Here is a 22632-nt window from a genome sequence, read left to right on the forward strand (position 1 = left end):
ATATCTTCTATTGGACTAACTTCTGCTGGTGAAAGAAACAAAGTTTTGAGCTACACAGAGATCGTCGTCTTCAGTTTTATAGTCATGGCCATGGCATGAATATCATACACTTTAATTGAAAAAGTAACTTATACAGGTTTCAGCCATTGCAGTCCATCATGCTAATGGGTTTCTAGAGTTGGTTGTATACTAGACAACATTATTCACTGAATTATTTGAAAATTATTTCCATTATTTCCCCAATAGTTATTTAACAAATAGTATTCCTCCAGGTATAGAGGCAACTGAATATTGCAAAATAGTATTCAAATAAATTATTCAATGAAGGACAGCTAAATAAAGGAGTGTAAAAATCTGCACCCAAAAGAAGGAAATTACATACTTTTGCACATGTAAAAGACCATATTTCCTTACAGAAATGCACAGTTACATACATGCAAAGTGCACAAATTCATTGGATTAACATAGAAAAGTGTGACCCTAAATGAAATTTTAAATAAAAATATATTATATAAACATCTTAGAAAACACTTATATGCCCTAAGTGGATTTCTAGAATTCACTGTGGTTTTCAATGTCTGGGAACTGAACAATCCATGTGGAAAAATATAAAAGTGTAAATAATTACTTACTCCCATCTAAAATATATATTTACATAGTATATAGCAAATTACTCCAGAAGAGATTTCATGCACTTCCCTGGCAAACTACTTAATGTCATTCCTTATTCATGTGTCATAAAAAAAATAAAAATCTGTATAGCAAAACATTTGAAAAAAACAAAAACAAAAAAAAATTGATCCAAAGAGTATCTTATTTTTATCACCATTGTTTTAGAGCCATATGTTTATTTCTGTGCACTTATTCACCATCATGTAACTAAAGAAACAAACAAAAAAAATATCCTTTACAGTATAGGTAAGATTGTGATATGCTTACTCAAGTTCACTATTATAACCTTATTCCTTGATGAGGCCCATTGAGGTCAACCACTGGGAGAGTATGATAATCTATTTATGGATCACTCAGGAGCTTAATGAGGTTTTAAGGATACAAGTGTGAACAAACGTGTGTATACACACACACACACACTTATTTAATTAGATTGATCTCTGCATACTATATGGACATTCTGTATTGGGATAAATTCCATTTGCTGAACGTAAGCGGCGCTATATACATGATTAAGGCTAGTAGGGTTTAGGCCCATTACATAAAGATGCATCAGGAGTGTTTACATTTTATGTTTTAAGGGACAGAAAAGGATCAGATAAAAAATTTGTGGGAAACAGTAATAAATGAATCAGTCTTATTTCATGTTTCTACTAGCTGTCTTAATTGCTGTCAACTGAGTTCAAAGTATTATAAAGTTCCCACATTTCCTCCCGTGGCATACTTTTTCTTAGATTTCTCATGCATACCCTTTTCTGTGAAACTCTGCTTAGTAAATATTAATTTACCCTCAATTACTAATGACAAGTGAAAGAAACCCTTGCATTCATCAGCGCCACAGCCTTAGGACATACGTTTGTCCTTCAAAGCGTTCAACCATTCAACAATTAGAACTAATAGTTACTCCAGGCTATAGACTGTGAAACATTCAATGCCTATTCAATGCTGATTTCTTGGCAGAAACAATCATGGTGGTCTTACAACCTACTGACTTCATCAGAGAAAGTCGGGAAAGTGATTTTGCAAAGTGGTCAAATTAGACACAGTGTGACTGTTTCAAATGTGAAAGCACTTAAGGATGGGGGGGAGGGGGAGGAGTATAACCACTAGTCAACTATTAGTTCACTCATAACAATAGCGAGCGATGTTAAAGGGTTGTCTTTTTTTTTTTTTTGGCCAGGAACATAGCTTAAAAAACTGGAAATTTTGCAAAATAAGAGCAAAGACACAGACATTCCTTTAGAACAGTGTTTCCCAAACTTGGGAGGCCGCTTGTGTAGGGAAAGCCCCTGGCGGGCCAAGCTGGTTTGTTTACCTGCCCTGCCGCAGGTTCTGCTGATCATGGCTCCTATTGACCGCGGTTCACTGCTCCAGGCCAATGGGAGCTGCGGGAAGCGGCGTGGGCCAAGGGATGTACTGGCCGCCGCTTCCAGCAGCTCCCATTGGCCTGGAGCAGGAACCGTGGTCAGTGAGAGCCGCAATCAGCGGAACCTGCGAATGGGGCAGGTACACAAACTGGCCCGGCCCACCAGGGGCTTTCCCTACGCAAGTGGCATTCCAAGTTTGGGAAACACTGCTTTAGAAACATAACGGCTAATATTTACATTTTGGTGTGTGCACCTACTACATTAAGCAATGTTAAATCTGCTGCTTATTATCCATTACAAGTACATGCTTCCCCCCATCTTTAAATGGAGAAAGTTCCTCCACTGAGAGCTGCCTTCTCCATAAACAACTACCATTTTGTGTTCAGATGGACCCTGCTACAAAGGAAATGCACACAGTGTTCTCTGATGGAGATTTTATTTTATACTAATAACGGAAAAACTAAAGCAAGACCAGTCAATGTACATGGTAGTTCTTTGTGTAGAAAAATAAATATGTTTATTTTCCATTTTGTCCATTTTAAATGAATACACATTTTATTGTAATATTTATTGGTAAGTTTACTATGTGAAGGACATGGGTGAAATCCTGGCTTCAGTTAAATCAATGGGAGCTTTGCAATTAACTTCAGTGAGGACAGGATTTCACAAACATATCACTCATTCATAGAGCTGGCAGAAAGATGTTAACTATTTTCCAGCTAAAGTTTCACTTGAAATTTCATAGATTTTTTTTTATTTTCGGTTTGTCTGAAAAATTGAACAATTCAACCCAAATATAGTATTTTCAATTTCAGTTTCCCACACCTTTTACTGCCTTCAGTTCTCTCTCCTTTTACACCATTTTTCTATTAGAAATGAGGGGAGATGGCAGTGAATGCAGGAAAACAAAAAACCCCTCAGATGGAACATTTTCTTTATTTTATTGAAGAAATTTCTGTGAAAATCCTTCATGAAATTTTCTATACAAATTTTCACTTCAGTCAAAACATCATTTTTCATTGATTAAAACATTCTAGTTGAATTTCACTCTTGCGCAGAAGGCCCCACACGAAATAATTCACTGGTGAAGTCCCACTTAAAGCATAGGCCTGCACAGGGTTGAACTTTACCCTATGACATCCCTAGAGTTCACAATTAGTGGCTCTAGTTTAAAACTTTTACGCTAAAAATAGAAATGTGCCAAGGATGCTCTTGCCCAGGTCTTCACCATTTCAACAGAACTATTTACCACCAATACCAGAAAGAATAAAAATTTAGAAATTCTGAAACAAAAGTTTCCATTTATGCAGATGACATTTTATATTTAATTGTTAAGCTACTGAAGACAATAAGGGAATTATTTATATTGCCATAGTACTTAAGAGCCCCAGTCTTTCTTCGGGACCCCTATTGTGCTAGGTGCTGTACAAACAGAAAAAAGAGGGTCCCTGCCTCAAAGAACTTACAATTTAAGTATAAGACAAGAGACAACAGGTGGAGTGCAAGGGAACAATATCCGATTAGGACTGTGTTGGCTGAGGAGATGAAACCTGGGACTTCTGGATCTTAATGCATGAGCTTCTACTGCTTCAGCTAGAAGACTCTGCCCCCCACCTCCCCACACTTAGCCAGTGTTGCTAACTCTTACAATTTTGTCACGAGTCTCATGATAATGATTGTTTTCTTCAAAGCTCCTGGAGTCAAGTGGTTATATGATTATTTCAGCCTTCATTCTTAAAGAAAAAATAAAATTTCTAGCCCTCATGGCTCTGGAGAAAGCTTCACAATGTGACTCCAATGCACCCTAAAGGCTCAAAAAGAAAAAGGCAAATAAAATGAACACCAAATCTATTATTTTTTACCTAATCTCATGATTTTAAAGCCAATCTCATGATTTTTGGTGAGCCTGACTCATGATTTTTGAACATTTGGGGCTGGCAATGCTGCTTAGCCAAGCCTGTAGCAAGCTTATCAATCTGTAGGTGGCCTATCCACCATCAGAGGGAAGATCGATCACTACACCACATGCGTATGTCTTATACCTGGGACCATCATTTATAATATTCCATGTTACACTTACTAACACAGGAGAGAAAAATGGACATAAAGAGGACTTAAATATGGTAGCTCCATTTTGTAAAATCAAGGTAATTTCTTTCACACAATTGCAAGAGAATATTAGAAAGCAAAAAAAAAAAGTCGTTTCATCTTCAGTAAATGGAGATACTGTATTTACATAAGAATTTGATACAGTTTAAACTAGATTTATCCCCAAAAGAGGAATATGGAAGGAAATAAGATAACCAGTGCTGGGACTCCCTTTGAGACCATTTCCACTTGGCTTATCCAAAACACCTTGTCCAGTTCTGGAGAACATTTCATCCAGTTCTCTGGGATCCAAAACACTCAGTTTGACTCTGGATTTCGTCACTCAGGTTCCTTTAATTGGCACACAGACAAGAGTTGATCAGACTCAAGTGTAGGGGGTGGGTATAGAGCATACCACACATCCAAAGTTACACAGACCACCTCTTCCTTTATATACATTTACACATTGCATGCTCTGTCCATGTGCAGTTCATGTTAATTGAGGCTCCGGGCCAGCCCACAACATTTTGGCACTTGAGGCAAGGAGCTCAAATGATGCCCGCTTGCTTGGGCCAAAACTTTGAAAGGTCTCAATTCTGCCGCCTTCCTGTTCTATTCCTCTCATGGTACTGCTCTACTACCTACCCCAATAAAGGAGAACTAACAACTTAAAATGCCTTGTTCAAAAATTTTAAGTAACATTTAACTTTCAAATGCCCAAACAGCAAATGTAACTTTTCTTGTCTGCATAGTAAACACTGGCATTTTTATCTGTTTGAATAATCAAAGTGGCGCTTTCTGTGCCTTCTTGGTTGCAAAGATTTGAACTGCTTCCTGCTGATGGTCCACAGTCTGGGCCAGCTCATGCTCTATTGAGATGGTTGCAGGGCCAACAAGCCGCTCCTGTGTCATTTCGGAGCGTAGATGTGTTTTTATTAACTTCAGCTTGGAGAAGCTGCATTCTCCACTGGCAACTGTTACAGGAAGTGTTAGACATATGCGCTGAGCAACAAAAGCATTAGGAAAGAGGGTGGTCATCTTATTTGTGCACATATATTCCAGAACAGCCTTTGGAGTGGATCCTGCTGAAATGCATCTTGAAAGGGCTTTCAGTTCATCACCTAAATCACTCACATCAATATCATGTATGTCATTATGTGTCAACGCTGTTTCTAGTGCCTTGCATTGCTGATGTGGGTCTTCTTCAGGTATAGAGAGGAGTTTTGGAATATCATACAACATCCCAAATATACTGCTGTATTCTTGAGCTGCATGAAATGTTCTTCAACTGACTGCCTTGTACAATCTAGCACCTAGTTAAAGAATTCAACTTTGAATTGTTTGGGGTTTCTTATGGGATTATCCCGTGCCTCGAAATCAAAATGTCTTCTTCTTCGGCGACTCTTGTATTCTTGAATGGGTGGGAAAATAGCTTCAGTGTGAAGTTCCTCTGCCAACTTCTGTGCACTCTTCAGAATGTTTTGAAATCCCTCATCTGACGAGTAAGACTGTAGGTATAACTTTGCTTTGTCCAGTTGTTCCATATACCGGTATATCAGGGTCAACACCTTGGAGTCTCTTTGCTTATAAAACATTTATTTCAAACAGTATCTCATGCCACAACACTAAGCCACACAGAAATTTGAAGTTATGTATGTTTCTGGTGATTCCATTTCCCTCTGCCACTGTTCTCCTATGAACAGTTCCAGTCATAGCATTATCCTCCATAATGGCAACTATGGCATCATCTATCTTCCCATTTTGGTGTTTGAAAGGCTTTATCGCCTCCACTTGACTTTCCCATCATGTGGCACTCAGTGGTCTCACTGTCAGAGAGGATGTTCCCAGATGTTGCTTCAAAATTTGCCATCAATGAGTTGATGCAGAGAAAAAGACAGATGCTTTGAATTGCATAAAAAAATTAAGTAGCCTCACTAGAAGCTGGTGCTGCGTCGCTGACCACCAAGTTAAATAAATGAGAACTGCATGGGACAAAAAAAGCTTAAGGGTTTAACTCTCGGATCCATGTCTGCATTCCTTTGTTCTTTCCTCTCATGTTAGCACCATTATTGTAGCCTTGACCTCTCATATCAGCTATCGCAATTCCTGTATCTTCCAGCTTTTTAAGAAGCACATTTATCATACCAGCTCCTGTAGTATCATCAATGTCAATAAATTCTAGAAAATGCTCTGACAGCCACCATTGCAGGGACATTTTCACTAGGTTCTGTTGTTGTTACAAAACGCACCATTAAAGTCATTTGTTCTGTATGGCTAATGTCAGGTGTGCAGTCCAGAATAACATCTTGCTGACTTCAGATCTGCCACAATCTTCTGTGTGACTTTTGTTGCCAGTAACTGTATCTCATTTTGAATTGTTTTTCCAAGGTAGTGTTGTGTGTACATTCCTTGTCTGGTGACTCTTAGATGCTCCTGGAGTACAGCATCAATCTCAGCCATCAGCTCTACAATTTTAAGGAAGTTTCCATTGTTTGGCACATACAGCTGATCTGAAGTTCCACGCAGTGTTAGGTTTTGGGTAGCAAGCATTCTCGCAATAGCAATGAGCCTTTTCAGAACATTTTGCCAGAGACTCTAGTGCAATCTTTTCTTGATGCTGATCATCTATGGTGGCCTTTAACCTTAGTCTCATCTCAAGCTCTTTCCACCTATGGAATGCTCTTTGGTGATGTGCTGCCTTCTCATGGCATGCCAGATTTCTAGCCAGATTTTTCCAGTCCTTTGTTCCTGTAGAACCCAATGTGGCCGGAACATTAGACTGGAAGAGTTTGCAACAAAAACAGTATGCAGCCTTCTGGGTTTTTGAGTACATAAGCCATGGCCTCTCCACTTTCTCACCATTGGGGATTTCACACTAGTAATGTGTTAGATGGAAACTTCTATTTTCATTGTCTTTGGGGAACATGAAGTTTTTCACTTGCTGTGGCCCATGCAGTAGAAGGAAGTCTCTCAGCCTACTGCTCAAGTGGGTCTACAGTCCTCTATCATCTAGACTTAAGGAACTAAACTCAGCAGCAGCTGTTTGTTGCACCTCCACCACACTCTTCTCTGACCTACACTTTTCTTCAGGAATGTGCATGGTTACATCCATTTGAGATGGAGATATGGATGCTGCAGTAGCTGCCAGGTCACCTGCACTCTGACTAACCAGAAGGTCAGGCATCTCCTCACCACTCACATCCTCACTGGGGCCAGAAGGTTACCGTGAACATTTGTGTCTATATATCTCAGGAGACCTCCTTCCTGCTTAGATAGAAAAGCTTGCTGCTTTTTCTTGCTTTGCTGCCCCTGAGGTTTTTTTCTTTTTTCTTTCACTCATGACTGCTGTTCTGTGCCTATAGTGGCTCTCTCAACACAATTGAAGGGGGACAATAAGCAGCTGGTAGCAGGGCCTGAGTGAGGGAAGATATCAACTTAAGGGCCTAACTGGCTCCCACTACTTCAGTTGACTGCCTGTTCTCCTCAAGTGGGTTCAGGGAAGCAGCAGGAAACAGGAAGCTCCCTGAGAAGTTGGTGTTAATCAGTCCAGGCTCCTGGGGGTGCTAGAGAGGTACATAAGAGGCTCCTCCTCCTCCTCGCTCTCCTTGCAGCTCCTGCTGCTTTCTGTTATTCCCTCAGGGGCGGCTCTAGGCATTTTGCCACCCCAAGCACAGCAGGCAGGCTGCCTTTGGCGGCTTGCCTGCAGAGGGTCCGCTGGTCCTGCAGCTTCGGCGGACCTCCTGCAGGTGTGTCTGCAGAACGTCCGCCGAAGCTGCAGGACCAGCGGACCCTCCGCAGGCAAGCCACCGAAGGCAGCCTGCCTGCCGCTTGGCATGCTGCTGCCTGGAGCCGCCCCTGTATTTCCTCTCTCCTTTCTCCTGCCTGCCATGTCTCTTGTGCCCTCCTTTCTCCAGCACAGCACTCCGCCATCTCTGTGCATCTAGAGCAGAGAGAATACATATGCACCAGCAGCAGACACAATTTTCTACACTCTGGATCCTAGTGGCACCCCCCCCAGTCTGGCACCTGAGGCAGCCGCCTCAGTTCACGTCATGGTAAGGCCAGCCCTGTTCAGGCTGATCTTTACATTCCAGGTTAATCTTGTCTGGAGTCCCTAGCATCAGGGTGTTGCAAGGACATCCTGACTCCAGCATACTGTTTGTCAAGCCCCTATTTACAACTTAACTTTCCATTCACCTTCTCAGTTATGCCCACTAAGAAATGAGGCAAGTTACTTCTATCAAGCCAGGCCAACCCCCAGATCTTTGGTAAAACATAAATGGACATGTTGTATGCATGCTTTAAGCATGACACACCAGGACAATGGGCAGTAAGGGTAAAGGGCTAACCCATGTTTCTGGAGAACGGGAAGGATATGATGTTAAGCCACTATGAGAAGAGAGAGAAATTCACCCCTGTTCAGAAGGCTAGTACAAGCTCTATGCATCACTTAACCCTCATTTTGAAGAAGGAATTGAGACAATTTGTTGCGGAACATGGTTTTTGTAAAGGGAAGTCATGCTGCATCAACCTATTAGAATGCCTTGAGGATGTCAGCAAGCCTGTGGATAAGGCATTTTCAGAAAGCCTTTGACAAGATTCCTCACAAAAGGCCTTGTAATCTGGCGAGTCGGGGCTCAACCCTCCTGCAGCCCGGAGAGCCACCCGACCGCTTCCTGTCCCCTAACGGTGGGCGACAAGAGTCCGGAGTTAGCTCAACCCTCGCCTCGGGCTCTCTGGAGCAGGGGCGCGGCGGCAAGGTCTCGCGAAGGTCGAGGGGTTCAGACCCTCAGGCAGGGGCTGACCTCAAGGCACACAGTCAATAGTATACGCCCGATCCTCGGTCAGGGCGGGCAGCAGGACAGCAGGGGCTGGACAACAGCAAAGTCAATATGAGCCCAGGCCTCTGGAGCAGGGGCTGGGCGGCAACAGAGTCAATATGAGCCCAGGCCCTGGAGCAGGGGCGGGGCAACAACAAAGTCAATATAGGCCCAGGCCTCTGGAACAGGGGCTGGGCAGCAACAGAGTCAATATAAGCCCAGGCCTCTGGAGCAGGGGCTGGGCGGCAACAGAGTCAATATGGGCCCAGGCCTCTGGAGCAGGGGCTGGGCAACAGCAGAGTCAATATAAGCCCAGGCCTCTGGAGCAGGGGCTGGGCAGCAACAAAGTCAATATAGGCCCAGGCCTCTGGAACAGGGGCTGGGCAGCAACAGAGTCAATATAGGCCCAGGCCTCTGGAGCAGGGGCTGGGCAGCAACAAAGTCAATATAGGCCCAGGCCTCTGGAACAGGGGCTGGGCAGCAACAGAGTCAATATAGGCCCAGGCCTCTGGAGCGGGGGCTGGGCAGCAACAAAGTCAATATAGGCCCAGGCCTCTGGAACAGGGGCTGGGCAGCAACAAAGTCAATATAGGCCCAGGCCTCTGGAGCGGGGGCTGGGCAGCAACAGAGTCAATATAGGCCCAGGCCTCTGGAGCGGGGGCTGGGCAGCAACAAAGTCAATATAGGCCCAGGCCTCTGGAACGGGGGCTGGGCAGCAACAAAGTCAATATAGGCCCAGGCCTCTGGAGCAGGGGCTGGGCAGCAACAAAGTCAATATAGGCCCAGGCCTCTGGAACAGGGGCTGGGCAGCAACAGAGTCAATATAGGCCCAGGCCTCTGGAACAGGGGCTGGGCAGCAACAAAGTCAATATAGGCCCAGGCCTCTGGAACAGGGGCTGGGCAGCAACAAAGTCAATATAGGCCCAGGCCTCTGGAACAGGGGCTGGGCAGCAACAAAGTCAATATAGGCCCAGGCCTCTGGAGCAGGGGCTGGGCAGCAACAAACAGAGGGCTCAGACCCCTAGGCAGGGCTGAGCAGCAGTTCAGTTTATAAGCCCAGGCCGGGGCAGCAACAAACAGAGGGCTCAGACCCTTAGGCAGGACTGAGCAATAGTTCAGGTAAGCCTAAGCCTGAGCGCTGGGGTGAGGGGGAGACTGCCACCCGTGAATGGGGTGGCAGGGGGAACACAGGCCCGCCCACTCCACTGTGTTCCAGCCCGGGGCCCTATTAGCGGCTCTCACGGCCGCTGGTCGGTGGGGTCCAGACCGAAACACAATGTCCTGACAGGGTCCCCCCCGGCTGTCCTACCTCCCCCCCCCCGGGGCCTACCACACACACTATCGGTTCGCCAGCCCAGCAAGGTTTGCTCCTCCTCCGTCGGGCAGCTTGGGGAGGTCTGTAGGTGCTCGGAAAGTCCAGCTGTCAGGGCGGCTCGGCGGCTCCTCCTCCTCCTCGTGTGGGGGCGGGAAGCGGAGGCCCCTTGTTCCTAGAAGGCTCCCGTCAGGCTCCCCGCCGGCACGTCTGCTCGGCGGCTGCTGGCTCCACAGGGACCCCCCCAGTCCTACCTCGGGAGGGTCTGTCTGTAGGACCGTCGTCGATCGAAGTCCGGCTACCAGGACGGTTCCTGGAGAGCATCCCCCTGGAGGCGGCGGAAGGCTGACTCGCATTCTGGTCCATTTCAGTTGCCGAGGGCTGACCTTCCCCAGGGGTTTACCCCCCCCCCTGCACAGTGTACCCCCCCAGGTATGTAGTCTGCCAGGGGCGACCCGACACTTCTGGGGTTAGCCGTCAACCCATCAGGACGGCGCGACCCGGGCAGATGGTCTTCCCACCGACGACTATAGACGGCCACATCCGTCCAATGGCGCGCCGCATAGTCGTGGCTGGCTGAAGTGAAGAGGGCAGGGGGTCCGGGGAACTCAGTCCGTCGGCCGGGTGGCAGGCGGTCTTCTCTAGAGAGGTCTCTCAGGGGGATTGCCAGTACCCTTGCGGGTGGTAATAAAGCGGGCTTCTCCCACCGGTCCACATCGGTAGGCATCGAAGCGGGAGATGGCATTCACCCCGGAAGTCGATGCAGACCGGACGGGTGCCAACTGGTGGGACGCGCACGCTGAGGAGGAGGGCTGACCCCCCCCCCCAGCAGCATCGCTACCTCCTCTTCGACCGCGCCCCGCATCCGCGGGGTTGTCTCTCGGACCACCTTTCGGGCTCCGTTTGGATTGAATGACGCCCCACCGGACGACGACCATGCGTCCCGCCAGCCAAGCAATAACTTGGATTCGCTGGACGGAGGAGAGTAGGACTCGGTCCCGCTTAAACTCCCGTCCCGAGCCCCTTGGTCCGCGAGGTCCCCGGCTGGGACAAGTACCCCTCTCCCGCATCAGCAGGAGGAGGCCCCGCCCGGGCGCCCATACAGAATTTTAGCATCATCCTTGAGGTGCGATTGAAAACGCTCCACCAGTCCGTCCGCTTGCGGATGGTATACTGGCGTCGGAGCTGTTTTATCCCCAAGGAATCCGGCTTTCGGCAGGGGCTCTCAAAGGTCCATGGCACCCGCCGCAAGGGGTCTCCATGAGTGGCATAGGGCATTGTGGGCATGAGCTACAGTACTTCGATCGGGGGGATGATCCTGGCCAGAAAGAACCCAGGATCCTTGCCAAGGTCTTTTCCTGCCCCAGGTGCCGCGGCGCACATCGTCGGCCAACTTCAAGTACGCCCGCCTGTGACACTGGGTGTGGTTCGCGATGCGGGAAATCTCGGTCGGTGAAGTCGAGAGTCGCGCGTAGCTCGAAGTGGGCCATTGGGCTGCCCGTTGGGGGTCCAGGACCGAGCTCGCGTCGTCGTGGTGGCGGCGTGGTCAGGGAGGCTCGCTGGTCGGTCGCGGTGTGGTCGGGGGTCGGGGGGGGTCGGGTGGGTCCTCCGTTGGCCTCTGCGCGCTCTCTGTAGCTCGGGCTGGCTCCTCAATGGACTCCCCGGTGGTCCGGGGTAGGGGCCGTTCCGCTCGGCGGGGGTCGGTCGAGGAAGCACTTCCTCGGGCCAGTCCCGACCGGCAACGGGGGCGGTTAAGTGGGGGGCAGGGCCGAGTTTAGTTAAGGGTGGGTGACGCGACCGTCAGGAGACTCGGGCGCTGGGACGGGCCGAACATCGCCGTGAATACACTGCAAGTGTATCGTTGCAGACTGGGGTCTGCGGGGTCCAGCTCAGGCGGTGACTGGGCGGGGGTTGACGGGGCCGGGCGGCTTCCTGGGGCCTGCCCGCGGTCTTGTTGGGTCGGCGCTTCCTGGGGCCTTTCGAGACTCCGGGACCGGCGCGCGGGCGGCGGCCAGGCGCCCGGCGGTCGCTCGCTCCCCTCGCCTCTCTCGCGGCGGGCTCGGGCGGGCTGCTGGTGCGGCGGGTTGGCTCCCGCGCCGCCTCGGGCGGCAAGGAGCCATCGGGGTTCCTGCCCCTCGCTAACCGCGGTCCTCGGGGGCGGGGGGTTAACCAGGAGCTGTTGGAGCTGGGTCCCCAGCTGTTGTAGCAGCCGCTGCTGCTGCTCCATCTGGGCCGTGTAGCTCCTGGGTGAGCCGGAGGTGGGCGGCATCCCGCTGCTGTTGGTGCTCAAGCTGTGCGGCCTGCTGGTGCTGTTGCTGCTGCATCTGAGCAGCCTGCTGCCGCTCTTGGCCTTCCACAAGGCGCTGAAGTAGGCGCTCCATATCCATGCTTGGTCCTCGGGGAGTATCCTCTCCCCTCTGCTTTGTTACCCTTGCTCACAGGGTAGGAGTTCGTCAGTGGTCCTCAGAGAAGGCACCAGTGTAATCTGGCGAGTCGGGCTCAACCTCCTGCAGCCCGGAGAGGCCACACTCCGACTCCTTGTCCTCTCTCGCGGTGGCGACAAAGGTCGGGTAGCTCAAACCCCCGCCTCCGGCCCTCTGAAGCAGGGGCCGGGCGGCAATCAGTCTCGCGAGGGTCGCGGGGTTCAGACCCTCAGGCAGGGGCTGACCTCAAGGCACACAGTCAATAAGTATCGCCCGATCCTCGGTCAGGGCGGGCAGCAGGACATGGGCCCAGACCCTTCTAGCAGGGGCTGGACAACAGCAAAGTCAATATGAGCCCAGGCCTCTGGAGCAGGGGCTGGGCGGCAACAGAGTCAATATGAGCCCAGGCCCTGGATCAGGGGCCGGGCCACAACAAATAAGAAATAGGCCCAGGACTCAGGAACAGGGGCTGGGCAGCAACAGAGTCAATATAAGCCCAGGCCTCTGGAGCAGGGGCTGGGCGGCAACAGAGTCAATATAGGCCCAGGCCTCTGGAGCAGGGGCTGGGCAGCAACAGAGTCAATATAGGCCCAGGCCTCTGGAACAGGGGCTGGGCAGCAACAGAGTCAATATAGGCCCAGGCCTCTGGAACAGGGGCTGGGCAGCAACAGAGTCAATATAGGCCCAGGCCTCTGGAACAGGGGCTGGGCAGCAACAAAGTCAATATAGGCCCAGGCCTCTGGAACAGGGGCTGGGCAGCAACAGAGTCAATATAGGCCCAGGCCTCTGGAGCAGGGGCTGGGCAGCAACAAAGTCAATATAGGCCCAGGCCTCTGGAGCAGGGGCTGGGCAGCAACAAACAGAGGGCTCAGACCCCTAGGCAGGGCTGAGCAGCAGTTCAGTTTATAAGCCCAGGCCCTAGTTCAGGGCGGGGCAGCAACAAACAGAGGGCTCAGACCCTTAGGCAGGACTGAGCAATAGTTCAGGTAAGCCTAAGCCTGAGCGCTGGGGTGAGGGGGAGACTGCCACCCCATTCACGGGTGGCAGGGGGAACACAGGCCCGCCCACTCCACTGTGTTCCAGCCCGGGGCCCTATTAGCGGCTCTCACGGCCGCTGGTCGGTGGGGTCCAGACCGAAACACACCGACATGGGCACCTCAATGTCCAGGCCTGACAGGGGTCGGCTATCCCCGGCTACACTCCATATCCCCTCGGGCCTACCTGCACACTTGTATCCGGTTCGGGCCAGCCAAAGGTCCTTGGCTCCTCCGGTCCGGGGGGGGGGGGGGTCTCTAGTGCCTCCGAAAGTCCGGCCAGGCCTGCTCCGGTTCCTCCGGGAAGCAGGGCCGGCCCAGCGGCTCCTCCTCGGGGGGCGGGGGGCGGTCAGCGGGTGGTCCCAGTACCTGTCACGGGCGGCTCGGGCGGCTCCTCCTCCGCGGGGAAGTAGTGGGCGGAGGCCAGTCTGGGCAGCTGCCTTGGTTCCTAGAAGGCTCCCGGTCAGGAGCTCCCGCGCCCCTGCTCCGGCGGCTGCTGGCTCCTGACTGAGCTCTGGCGTCTTCCTGTCCCGCCCCTTGACTTCCGGGGGGCGGGAACAGGAAGTGGTGTCTCAGCCCACTTGGGCGTCTGGCAAGGAGCTCCCTCTGCTGGACCGGAGGGGAGCCACACCGACTCGCTACAGGCCTATAAGGAAATTAAGCAGTCATGAGATAAGAAGGAAGATCCTCTCATGGATCAGTAACTGCCTAAAAGATAGGAAGCAAAGGGTAGGAATAAATGGTCAGTTTCCACAATGGAGAGGTAGAGAACTGATATATTTAGACAATATCCATAGTGCAGTTCTAGCATGACATAGCAGTAGAGAGAGGTTAATGGGTAGCATTCAAACATCATGAAATCAAAGTTTCCTGAACTTCTCAACTGTGTGTTCTGAAACAAAACAGGTTGAAATTTGCCAAATTTTATTCCTGGTTAGCAGCTTTGTTCACAAGGCTATCATAAACCCTAAAGATATCTAAATCCTTATTCCATTATAAAAATCTAATTCCTAACATGGTCTCATGTTTGCAATCAGTTGAAAAAGACTTAAAATTAGTTTCTTCTCTTCCTGTCCACCCCCCTTCCTCCAAAAAACTCTAAGAACTACTGTTGGAGCCAAATAAAGTCTGGTCTGATTTAACGCTATTTTTTCAGAAACTAGAATAAAGACAAAAATGACATGCAATTCTGCTGATTTTTTTTGTTTAATCAACACAATTCCTTAGAGCACAATCCTTCCTCTTTCAATCATGCTGAATTGTGCCTTATTCTTCAAACAGTTCTGTTGTTTCAACATCATAAAACAAGACATTAAATTGAAGCCATCAAGAGTTAGAACATTTCTATCTTAGAAAAATATTAAATATGCATGGATGTAACTACACCCACCATTATTCCTACTATTAATCCAGTAAACCCCACTTTTGCTAATGTAGACAGGCCCTCAAAGATTTCAACAGGTCTACTTTTGGGTCAATATACTAGTCAGAGTCAGGCTGGCAGAACCTGGGCCCTTTAGAGGAATGTAGAGGTATATTTCCATAGATTTGTAGAGTTGGTTGGGAAATGGTTTTTCTTTTTCTCCCCAAAAACGGACAAAACAAAATAATTTCCTTGAAAAAAATACTATAATGTTTGAAAATATTTCGAGTTTTCCCCTCAAAAAACATTTCACTAAAATAGACATTTCCTGGGAAAAAATATTTTTGACCAAAGAGTCATTTTTCATCAGAAGTTTTTTAATGATTTTTTTAAACCAGTTCCATATCCACACCTATGCACTTTTTCATTTGACTGATTGAGGCACACAGTTCCAATATACATATGCAAATCAAAATTGCACATATACATTCACTAGTTCATGCACATCAGGGATTTTCATGCTCTTATCGGGAAGGCACAAAATATATGCAATTTTAGGCTTGAGTGCCTGAATGTTCAGGCCTCTATCACCATGGACCACAATGTGTAACCTTAATCTCCTGGGTAGTTATTTGCTTACATGAGGACTTTCACTGGTTTCAATGGGACAACTTCTGAGTAAGGATTGCCCAGTCTAGCCCAAACAGTTTGGAAACTCAACAATTTGAGATTTCCCACATCACTCTATTTCTTCAGTCATATTAAATGGATCAGAATATTAGCATGTTTGTTCTAAAAGAATCAAGTGTAGAGCTTTATAAATTGTTTGAGCTATTGTTCTGTTTCAAAACTACCTGAAGAAACTAAGTAAAAGGCTCCCGTCACCTTTCAGGAAATGATTCCAGCCCAAATATCATTACAATACAACATATGGGCATGTACTGGAATTGTTATTTATGGCCCCCCAAAACATGCAAGGCACTTTACAGAACATGAAGACAGCAAGGTTCCTGCTTCCAAAATTTGTCATTGAATTATAGACTTGACACAAGAAAAGGATGACAAATAAAAGGATGGAACAAGTGAAGACAAACAAGGGTTACAATTTATTGTGCACTTCATCATGGAAATACAGGGCTGGAAGGAACCTCAAGAGGTCATTTAACTCATCCCCGACACCTCTTGCTGAAGCACAATCAATGTACGCTGAATAGATATGACCTCAGCTCAGTTCATCATATATTTTTGCTTTGCCTCATGCACCTTAGTAAAAAGCCCAAACTTGTCCAGCAGTTTCCTAGTTATCTTCTGTGACCCTAGGACCCATCCCAGCCATCTCCTTCAAAAAAACAAAGCAAAACAAAAAAACAGTCAGATCTTCTTTGGAAAATACAACTTTACTTAATACTGCAAGCCAAGCAATAGATAGTAAGCCTGATATAGAACCCCCTTGCTTTTCATCATGCAGTCTCATTGCTCTTTTACATTCTCTCCTTAATTTCCCTGCCAAGATTTCAGCTCATAGAGCCAAACAGGCAGTACTGATCAATCAGAACAATTCCCAGCTGCACACTAGCAAATAATCTCTTCAATGTTCTTGAAGAATGTGCAGCACAAAGAATATCATCTTGTAATTGATCCAGAAAAAGATTTGGATTCTCTTGAGTATGGCTATTTATTCCAAGCACTTGAAATCTTAAAATTTGGCACTTCTTGTTTCAGGTGGGTAGTGTTAATATACATTATCCCTTTCAGCTGAGTGCACAGCAATTATAGACTCATAGACTTTAAGGTAAGAAGGGACCATTATGATAATCTAATCTGATGTCCGGTACAACGCAGGCCACAGAATCTCACTCACCCACTCCTGTATCAAACCCCTAACCTATGTCTGAGTTACTGAAGTCCTCAAATTGTGGTTTAAAGACTTCAAGGTGCAGAGAATCCCCCAGCAAGTGACCCGTGCCCCACACTGCAGAGGAAGGTGAAAAAACTCCAAGGCCTTTGCCAATCTGCCCTGGAGGAAAATTCCTTCCCGACCCCAAATATGGCGATCAGCTAAACCCTGAGCATGTGGGCAAGACTCACCAGCCAGACACCCAGGAAAGAATTCTCAGTAGTAACTCAGATCCCACCCCATCTAACTTAAGCCAGCTGAAGTCAGGTGAGGTATTTCCATTTGCTTCAGTAAGGTTCTTCAGTGGGCTTTGGAATAGGTCCATATTGTGCAATTCTTCCTATTACAGATGGGATTCACCATACAACTGAGGGGATCAGCTTACTTTTCTATGACATTGGGACAAATTCTATAGTCATTTACATCAATGTAAATCCACCATAAGTGCAGGATCAGGGAGCATATAAGTGGCATATAGTCACCTTCTTCTCCCTCTTGGGTCCTGTACCAAGAGCTGCTAGGACTGGCTCATGAATTGGTACCCTCAACCATATTGCCCCAGTGATGCTGTTGGTGCAACAACAGGTCCTGACTCCTGATGAGGATGCTATACAGCACTTCCTGAGCAGAGGATGGGACTCCTTCCTGTTAACAAGAAGGAAAAGGAGGGGGCCAGTTAGGAGCCCTTTAATGTCCAAAATCAAATTATTTTTTAAGAGGCCAAGATTGCCATTTATTCTTCTTGATCTTTGTTTTTATTAAAAAATGAGCATCCATAATAATTAGTCCACTCATGGCCAAAACAAGGAAATGCAGAAGTTTGTTTTGTTTTTTTTAAAAACAGGACTATTTTATTTACTTATTTTGATTAAAATAAATCTATACAAATAGTTGACCCTTCTCAGATTGAGTTTTGGCTTTGATTCAAGTTTTGAGCAAGGCTTTGGAATGGTTCTTAATTTATTTAAATGTAATGGACTTGTCTGTCCCTAAGGTGAATAGTTAGCACCATGAGACATTATGGACACAATAGAATGCAAATGGTTTCCTTGTGCCTCCATTATGGGTCAAATCCTCACTGGCCAACGCATGTAGGTGCATGCCAGTAAATCAAGAGAGAAGAGGGGAGTGAAGGAAGAAGTCTCACACCTTAGTTCTGGCTTCCTGTCCTCAAACCTGCAGAAGCCATTCTGCAAGAAGCTCCATTTGGGGGCTGTGATCAAATGCACTCCTGTATTCACACTCTATACACCATTGTAATAAACTTTGCATAAAATATGCCTTGTGAAGTATCATTTGAAAACTCAGTATCATCATGATGAAATGTATGCAGCAACATTATATGTAAAGTTATGATTTTCCCTGAATGATGTTGGTATCACATGTTCAAACCCACATATCCCTAACTAAGCATGTCTATCCTAAACAAAAGAATGTGTTTTACCTCAATTTACATATTAGTAGTAAACAAGGTTCTTGAGACAGCAAGAGGGAGACAAGGTAAATCTACATTTCAACAAACAGCATGAAACCTCTTTCACCTTGTCTCCATCCTCACAACAGGATGGAACTTCATCTTGTGGTAACCCTCAGGAAAATAAATCAAATGGTGACTATACTATAAAAGTGAGGAGCAAAACCACCACAATTGATCTCTTCCTATCCATCTCTCTTTCACCTAAAGATGACAAAAGAAATAGGCATAGGGAGCAGATCCTGGCCTGAGAATTTGGTCAGCATTGTTAATGGGAACATGTGGTAAGGGATTTCACTGTGAACCAAGTCTAGTTTGTTTAGTTCTAGCTACTAGAAAGAGTTGTTTCTTTATTTCTCTTGTAACCATTTCTGACTTTAATGCTTTTGGTTTTAAGTGAGTACATCTCCTTGTAATTAAATTAATTTTTTTTATTCTTTAATCAAAACTAATCCAGTGTTGTGACCTGTGTTGGTAACTCCATTTAGGGTAGCAAATTGTATATTGATCCCCTTAGAAGGGCAATGGCTATAGTATATCTGGACTGTCGAGTAGAGGACTGGAGAGTACAGAACACATGTTTTGGGGAAATATCTGGGACTCGGAGTGTGTTTGGGTCACCCTGCAAGTGGTAACCAAAGCTAGTGGAAGCCAGATCGAGACTGCTGTGTGACTGGCAGGCTGCAGCTATACACAGTCAGGGGGTGACCTGCATGCTGGCAGGCTGTTTGTGAGGGCCTAGTTGGGAGCTACAGCAGTAAAGCATTGTAAGGCACCATAGTTTGCAGGGCAGGGGTGACACAGCCCCTCACCGGTCTGGATTGCACCCAGAATGCCATAGTGGCATTGCAGTTGAGATGCAAAGGCCACACATTTATTTGTGTGTGTGTGTGTGTGTCTCTCTCTCTCTCTCTCTCTCTCTCTCTCCCCCTCCCTGGATCTACCAGTGATACCTGTACCCTCGCTCCCACTTTGCAGATTACCCCTGCTTTTGGCAAGAGTAAGCTAAGCAAAGAAGCTCTACATGGATCTACCATCAACCAAAATAGGGGTGCCTGTTAATGCTAGGTTTGCACCTATTTGTGGTCAAGTGACACTTCCTGAATTCAGTGCTCTCTATACCCAAACAACTATGAAGACTTCCTTGGTAGCTAAGGTAAATTTTGTATAGCTCTATTTTTCTTATTAAATCTTGTCTGAGTTATCAGCTAGATAATATGAGAAGAGCTGGCTTGCCCTGAGGAGCTAGCTGTCAATGGTTATTGTTAATCATAATCTAACAGATACCAGATACCGCTATTTGGCAATTGAGAACTAATATTTTTCTTATTTAAGATGATTGGAATGAAGGAAACATAAAACATTCATTCATTTCCCAATAACCGAAAGTACTTTAATACTTAACATTTGTCCAGATTTCAAGCTATTCATGTATAATACCAGAAAATGTCCCTTTTGAGTAGTTACTGAAGCTGGAATTTTAGATACAATGGACCTAATTCTCTGCTGGAGTGACTCCACTGAGGTCAATACAGTTATGCCAGGAGACAATCTGGTCCAATGCAACATCAAGGAGAGGAATGTAGCTGAAAAGAAGGGCCGGATCTCCACTAGTGTACGCTGGAATACTCTTTGAACTCACTGTAGCGCTGACAGTTTACACCCACTGAAGATTGGGCCCCTACGCTGTAGTTTACTTTTTCCAATCGGTATGTTGAAACAAATTCTAGCTCTTTTGATAAGCTCAGAAGTGTTCTGAAACATTTTACTGACATAGGTGCTGATACAGCAGATCATTTCAAGCACATAAGCAGTTCCCTTAAATAAAAATAAGAACAAGCACAGACCCTTGCTGAAAATTTGACTTAGTGGGATTGCTCACATGGTTAAAGTTAACCACATGCTTAAGTGCATTGCTAGATTGTATTTGTAATCACAAAGGGCTGCATTGTGACTTTAAGGCATAGCTGTGTTGTTGGCTGTCCGGAATTGCACTTCCCATCAGGAGCTATTCTGAATAACTCCCGGGGCTTCCCAGCACACAATGGGCACACGTCCACTGCTACAGCCCTTTATGGGATGCAATATACCCTCGCCCTTGCTCTGTGGACCAGTACAAAGGAAGTGGACCTCCTTCCTGCCGTCTTTGAGGAGCTGAAAAAACAATCTGGAACAGTTGACTCAGCCCTGGTGGAAGTCATTCTCCCAGAATGGGCTGTGAAATGGTTTTGTTTGGTCTCCACTATTAGCCATGTTTAAAACTGGAGCCACACCACCCAATGTTAAAAACATGCCCACATTTTGTACTTGGTGTAGATCAGAGGAAGTCTAGGGGAGCTGTAGGTGCTCAGCACCACTGAAAGCCAGGCTGCCTGTTTTTATGCCCAACTTTAGGGAACCAAATTTTAAAAAAACTGTCTTAAGTGCCTGCCTATAGCAGCAGAAGGAATAAGTGTATGAGCTGGTTTTAGAACAGGAGGTTTCTAGACTCCAGTCATAGATTTAAACCACTAGATCATGCCTTTCTCTATCATAGTACACCACAACATAAGCAATTAGTCTAGGGAGCAGCCTAGATGTCCGCTGAATGGAGGTACTTCTTTGGAGCAAAATTATGCATGGCTGCTCTGGAAGTGTGCAAGGAGGCCCATCCTCTTGGCATAGTTGCAGTTCTTGTGCTCCCTGGAGTACAGAAGCATACTGCCCCTTCCCAGGGCTCCCTGTAGTGTATGAGAACCCCAGTGGGGCAAAGAGGAGACCAGTCCATGGCTCCACTAGCCAAAGAATTAGCCCAGCACTCTGAGGCAAGATGCTTCAGTCCCAAAAGTCTGTAGCAGCAGGAATGTTCTACCTGCATTCCAGAGAGCTTTAGGTTGAATTATATCTCCCTAACCAGAATTCCTTTCAGAGCTTGCCTGGGGCAGAGTGATTTCCACACGTCCTCAATACAGAGCTGAGCCTCAATAGCATGTCTGACCCATTGGGGAAGACTTTTTAAGAAAAGGACCATTCTGACATTTGAGAATCATGAATCCTACTCTAAAGAAATCTAAGAATATTGGCACTGATTCTGAATTCACCCCACTATTAAACAGGAGTCTATTGGTTGATATCCCTAACTGCTGTAAAATCAGCATGTGAAGGTATTCACTAACCAAGACAGTGCCTCCTTGTGGCTGGACATGGGCATAGCAGCTCTCCCCCTATCTGGTACCTCCCATGAACCATCACTCCAATGCTCTCTCTTCCTGTAACTCAGCCCTCTGACTAGGTCACAATTTAGTCCACCCTTTCTGGAGTAACAAAATTCAACATAAAACAGTCCAATGTCCAGTTGTGATAACTGGGCCTACAAATTTAGCCTGATTGTGCATTTAGGTGTAGGAAGTGAGTAAGAGTTCATAAAGTTTAAGAATTATCTATAACAAATGTTGATGGGGAAAGATACAAAAGACAGAATGACTGAATCAGTCAAACAAAAAGACTCACTGATATAACGCAAGGACTGTGATCAAACACAAGGATCATGCCTCGTAAATAGGAGGAGTGGTGGATAAGAAACCAGTGAACCCAAAATTGGTATGTCAGAAATTAGGCTTAATTGATGGACAAAATAGTGAGCGGATAGGCTATTCCACCTGTCACTCCCTTTTAGGTTCCTTAAAGGAAGAGATTTTGAGGAAAAAAATTGGCTCCTGGAGTGAGCTTCACCATCATGGCTGCCATCCCCACCATCTCCTGGGACCCCAAGCCTTATCCTGATCCTGAGTAATATCTTGACCAGACCAGGCCAAAGAGATGGACTGAGTTGACATTGGCACCTCTACAAGCTCCAGCTGAATCCCAACCACCACCTGGGATATGATATTTCCCCCCCTGCCAAAGTACCCCCTTATGCAAGCTTTTCCTTCGCTATCTTATATCTTCTCTTTCTTATTGTTCTCCTTTTTTCTTCTGTCTAATCAGAGTCTGGTGTAGCTGGCCAAGACTGTATATTCTGCAACACTGCTATAAGCCTGTGACAAGGAACAGTCAGCTAAAACTAATGCCCTTAACAGCCTGATACTGGCACAAGTTTGCTAGTTCTTGGAGTGGCTGATAAAAGCATGTTCTGGGCTCGTGTTTTTCAAGCAGTGACTCTCACTTGTAATCTCAACACCCAAGAAAGAGCTGTATTTTCTA

The 22632-nt window shown here is 46.7% G+C and overlaps 1 long non-coding RNA gene across 1 annotated transcript; it reads right to left on the bottom strand.

Moving 5' to 3' along the window:
- Positions 1-15520: 15520 nt before the first annotated feature.
- Positions 15521-22041, bottom strand: LOC120405719. The gene is made up of 3 exons (XR_005598800.1): positions 21940-22041; positions 17459-17621; positions 15521-16418 (listed from the first exon to the last, which is right to left on the bottom strand). It is a non-coding gene; the product is annotated as an uncharacterized LOC120405719 (long non-coding RNA).
- Positions 22042-22632: the final 591 nt, after the last annotated feature.

Source organism: Mauremys reevesii, linkage group 5, assembly GCF_016161935.1.
Source record: "Mauremys reevesii isolate NIE-2019 linkage group 5, ASM1616193v1, whole genome shotgun sequence".
Classification (NCBI taxonomy): Eukaryota; Metazoa; Chordata; order Testudines; family Geoemydidae; genus Mauremys; species Mauremys reevesii.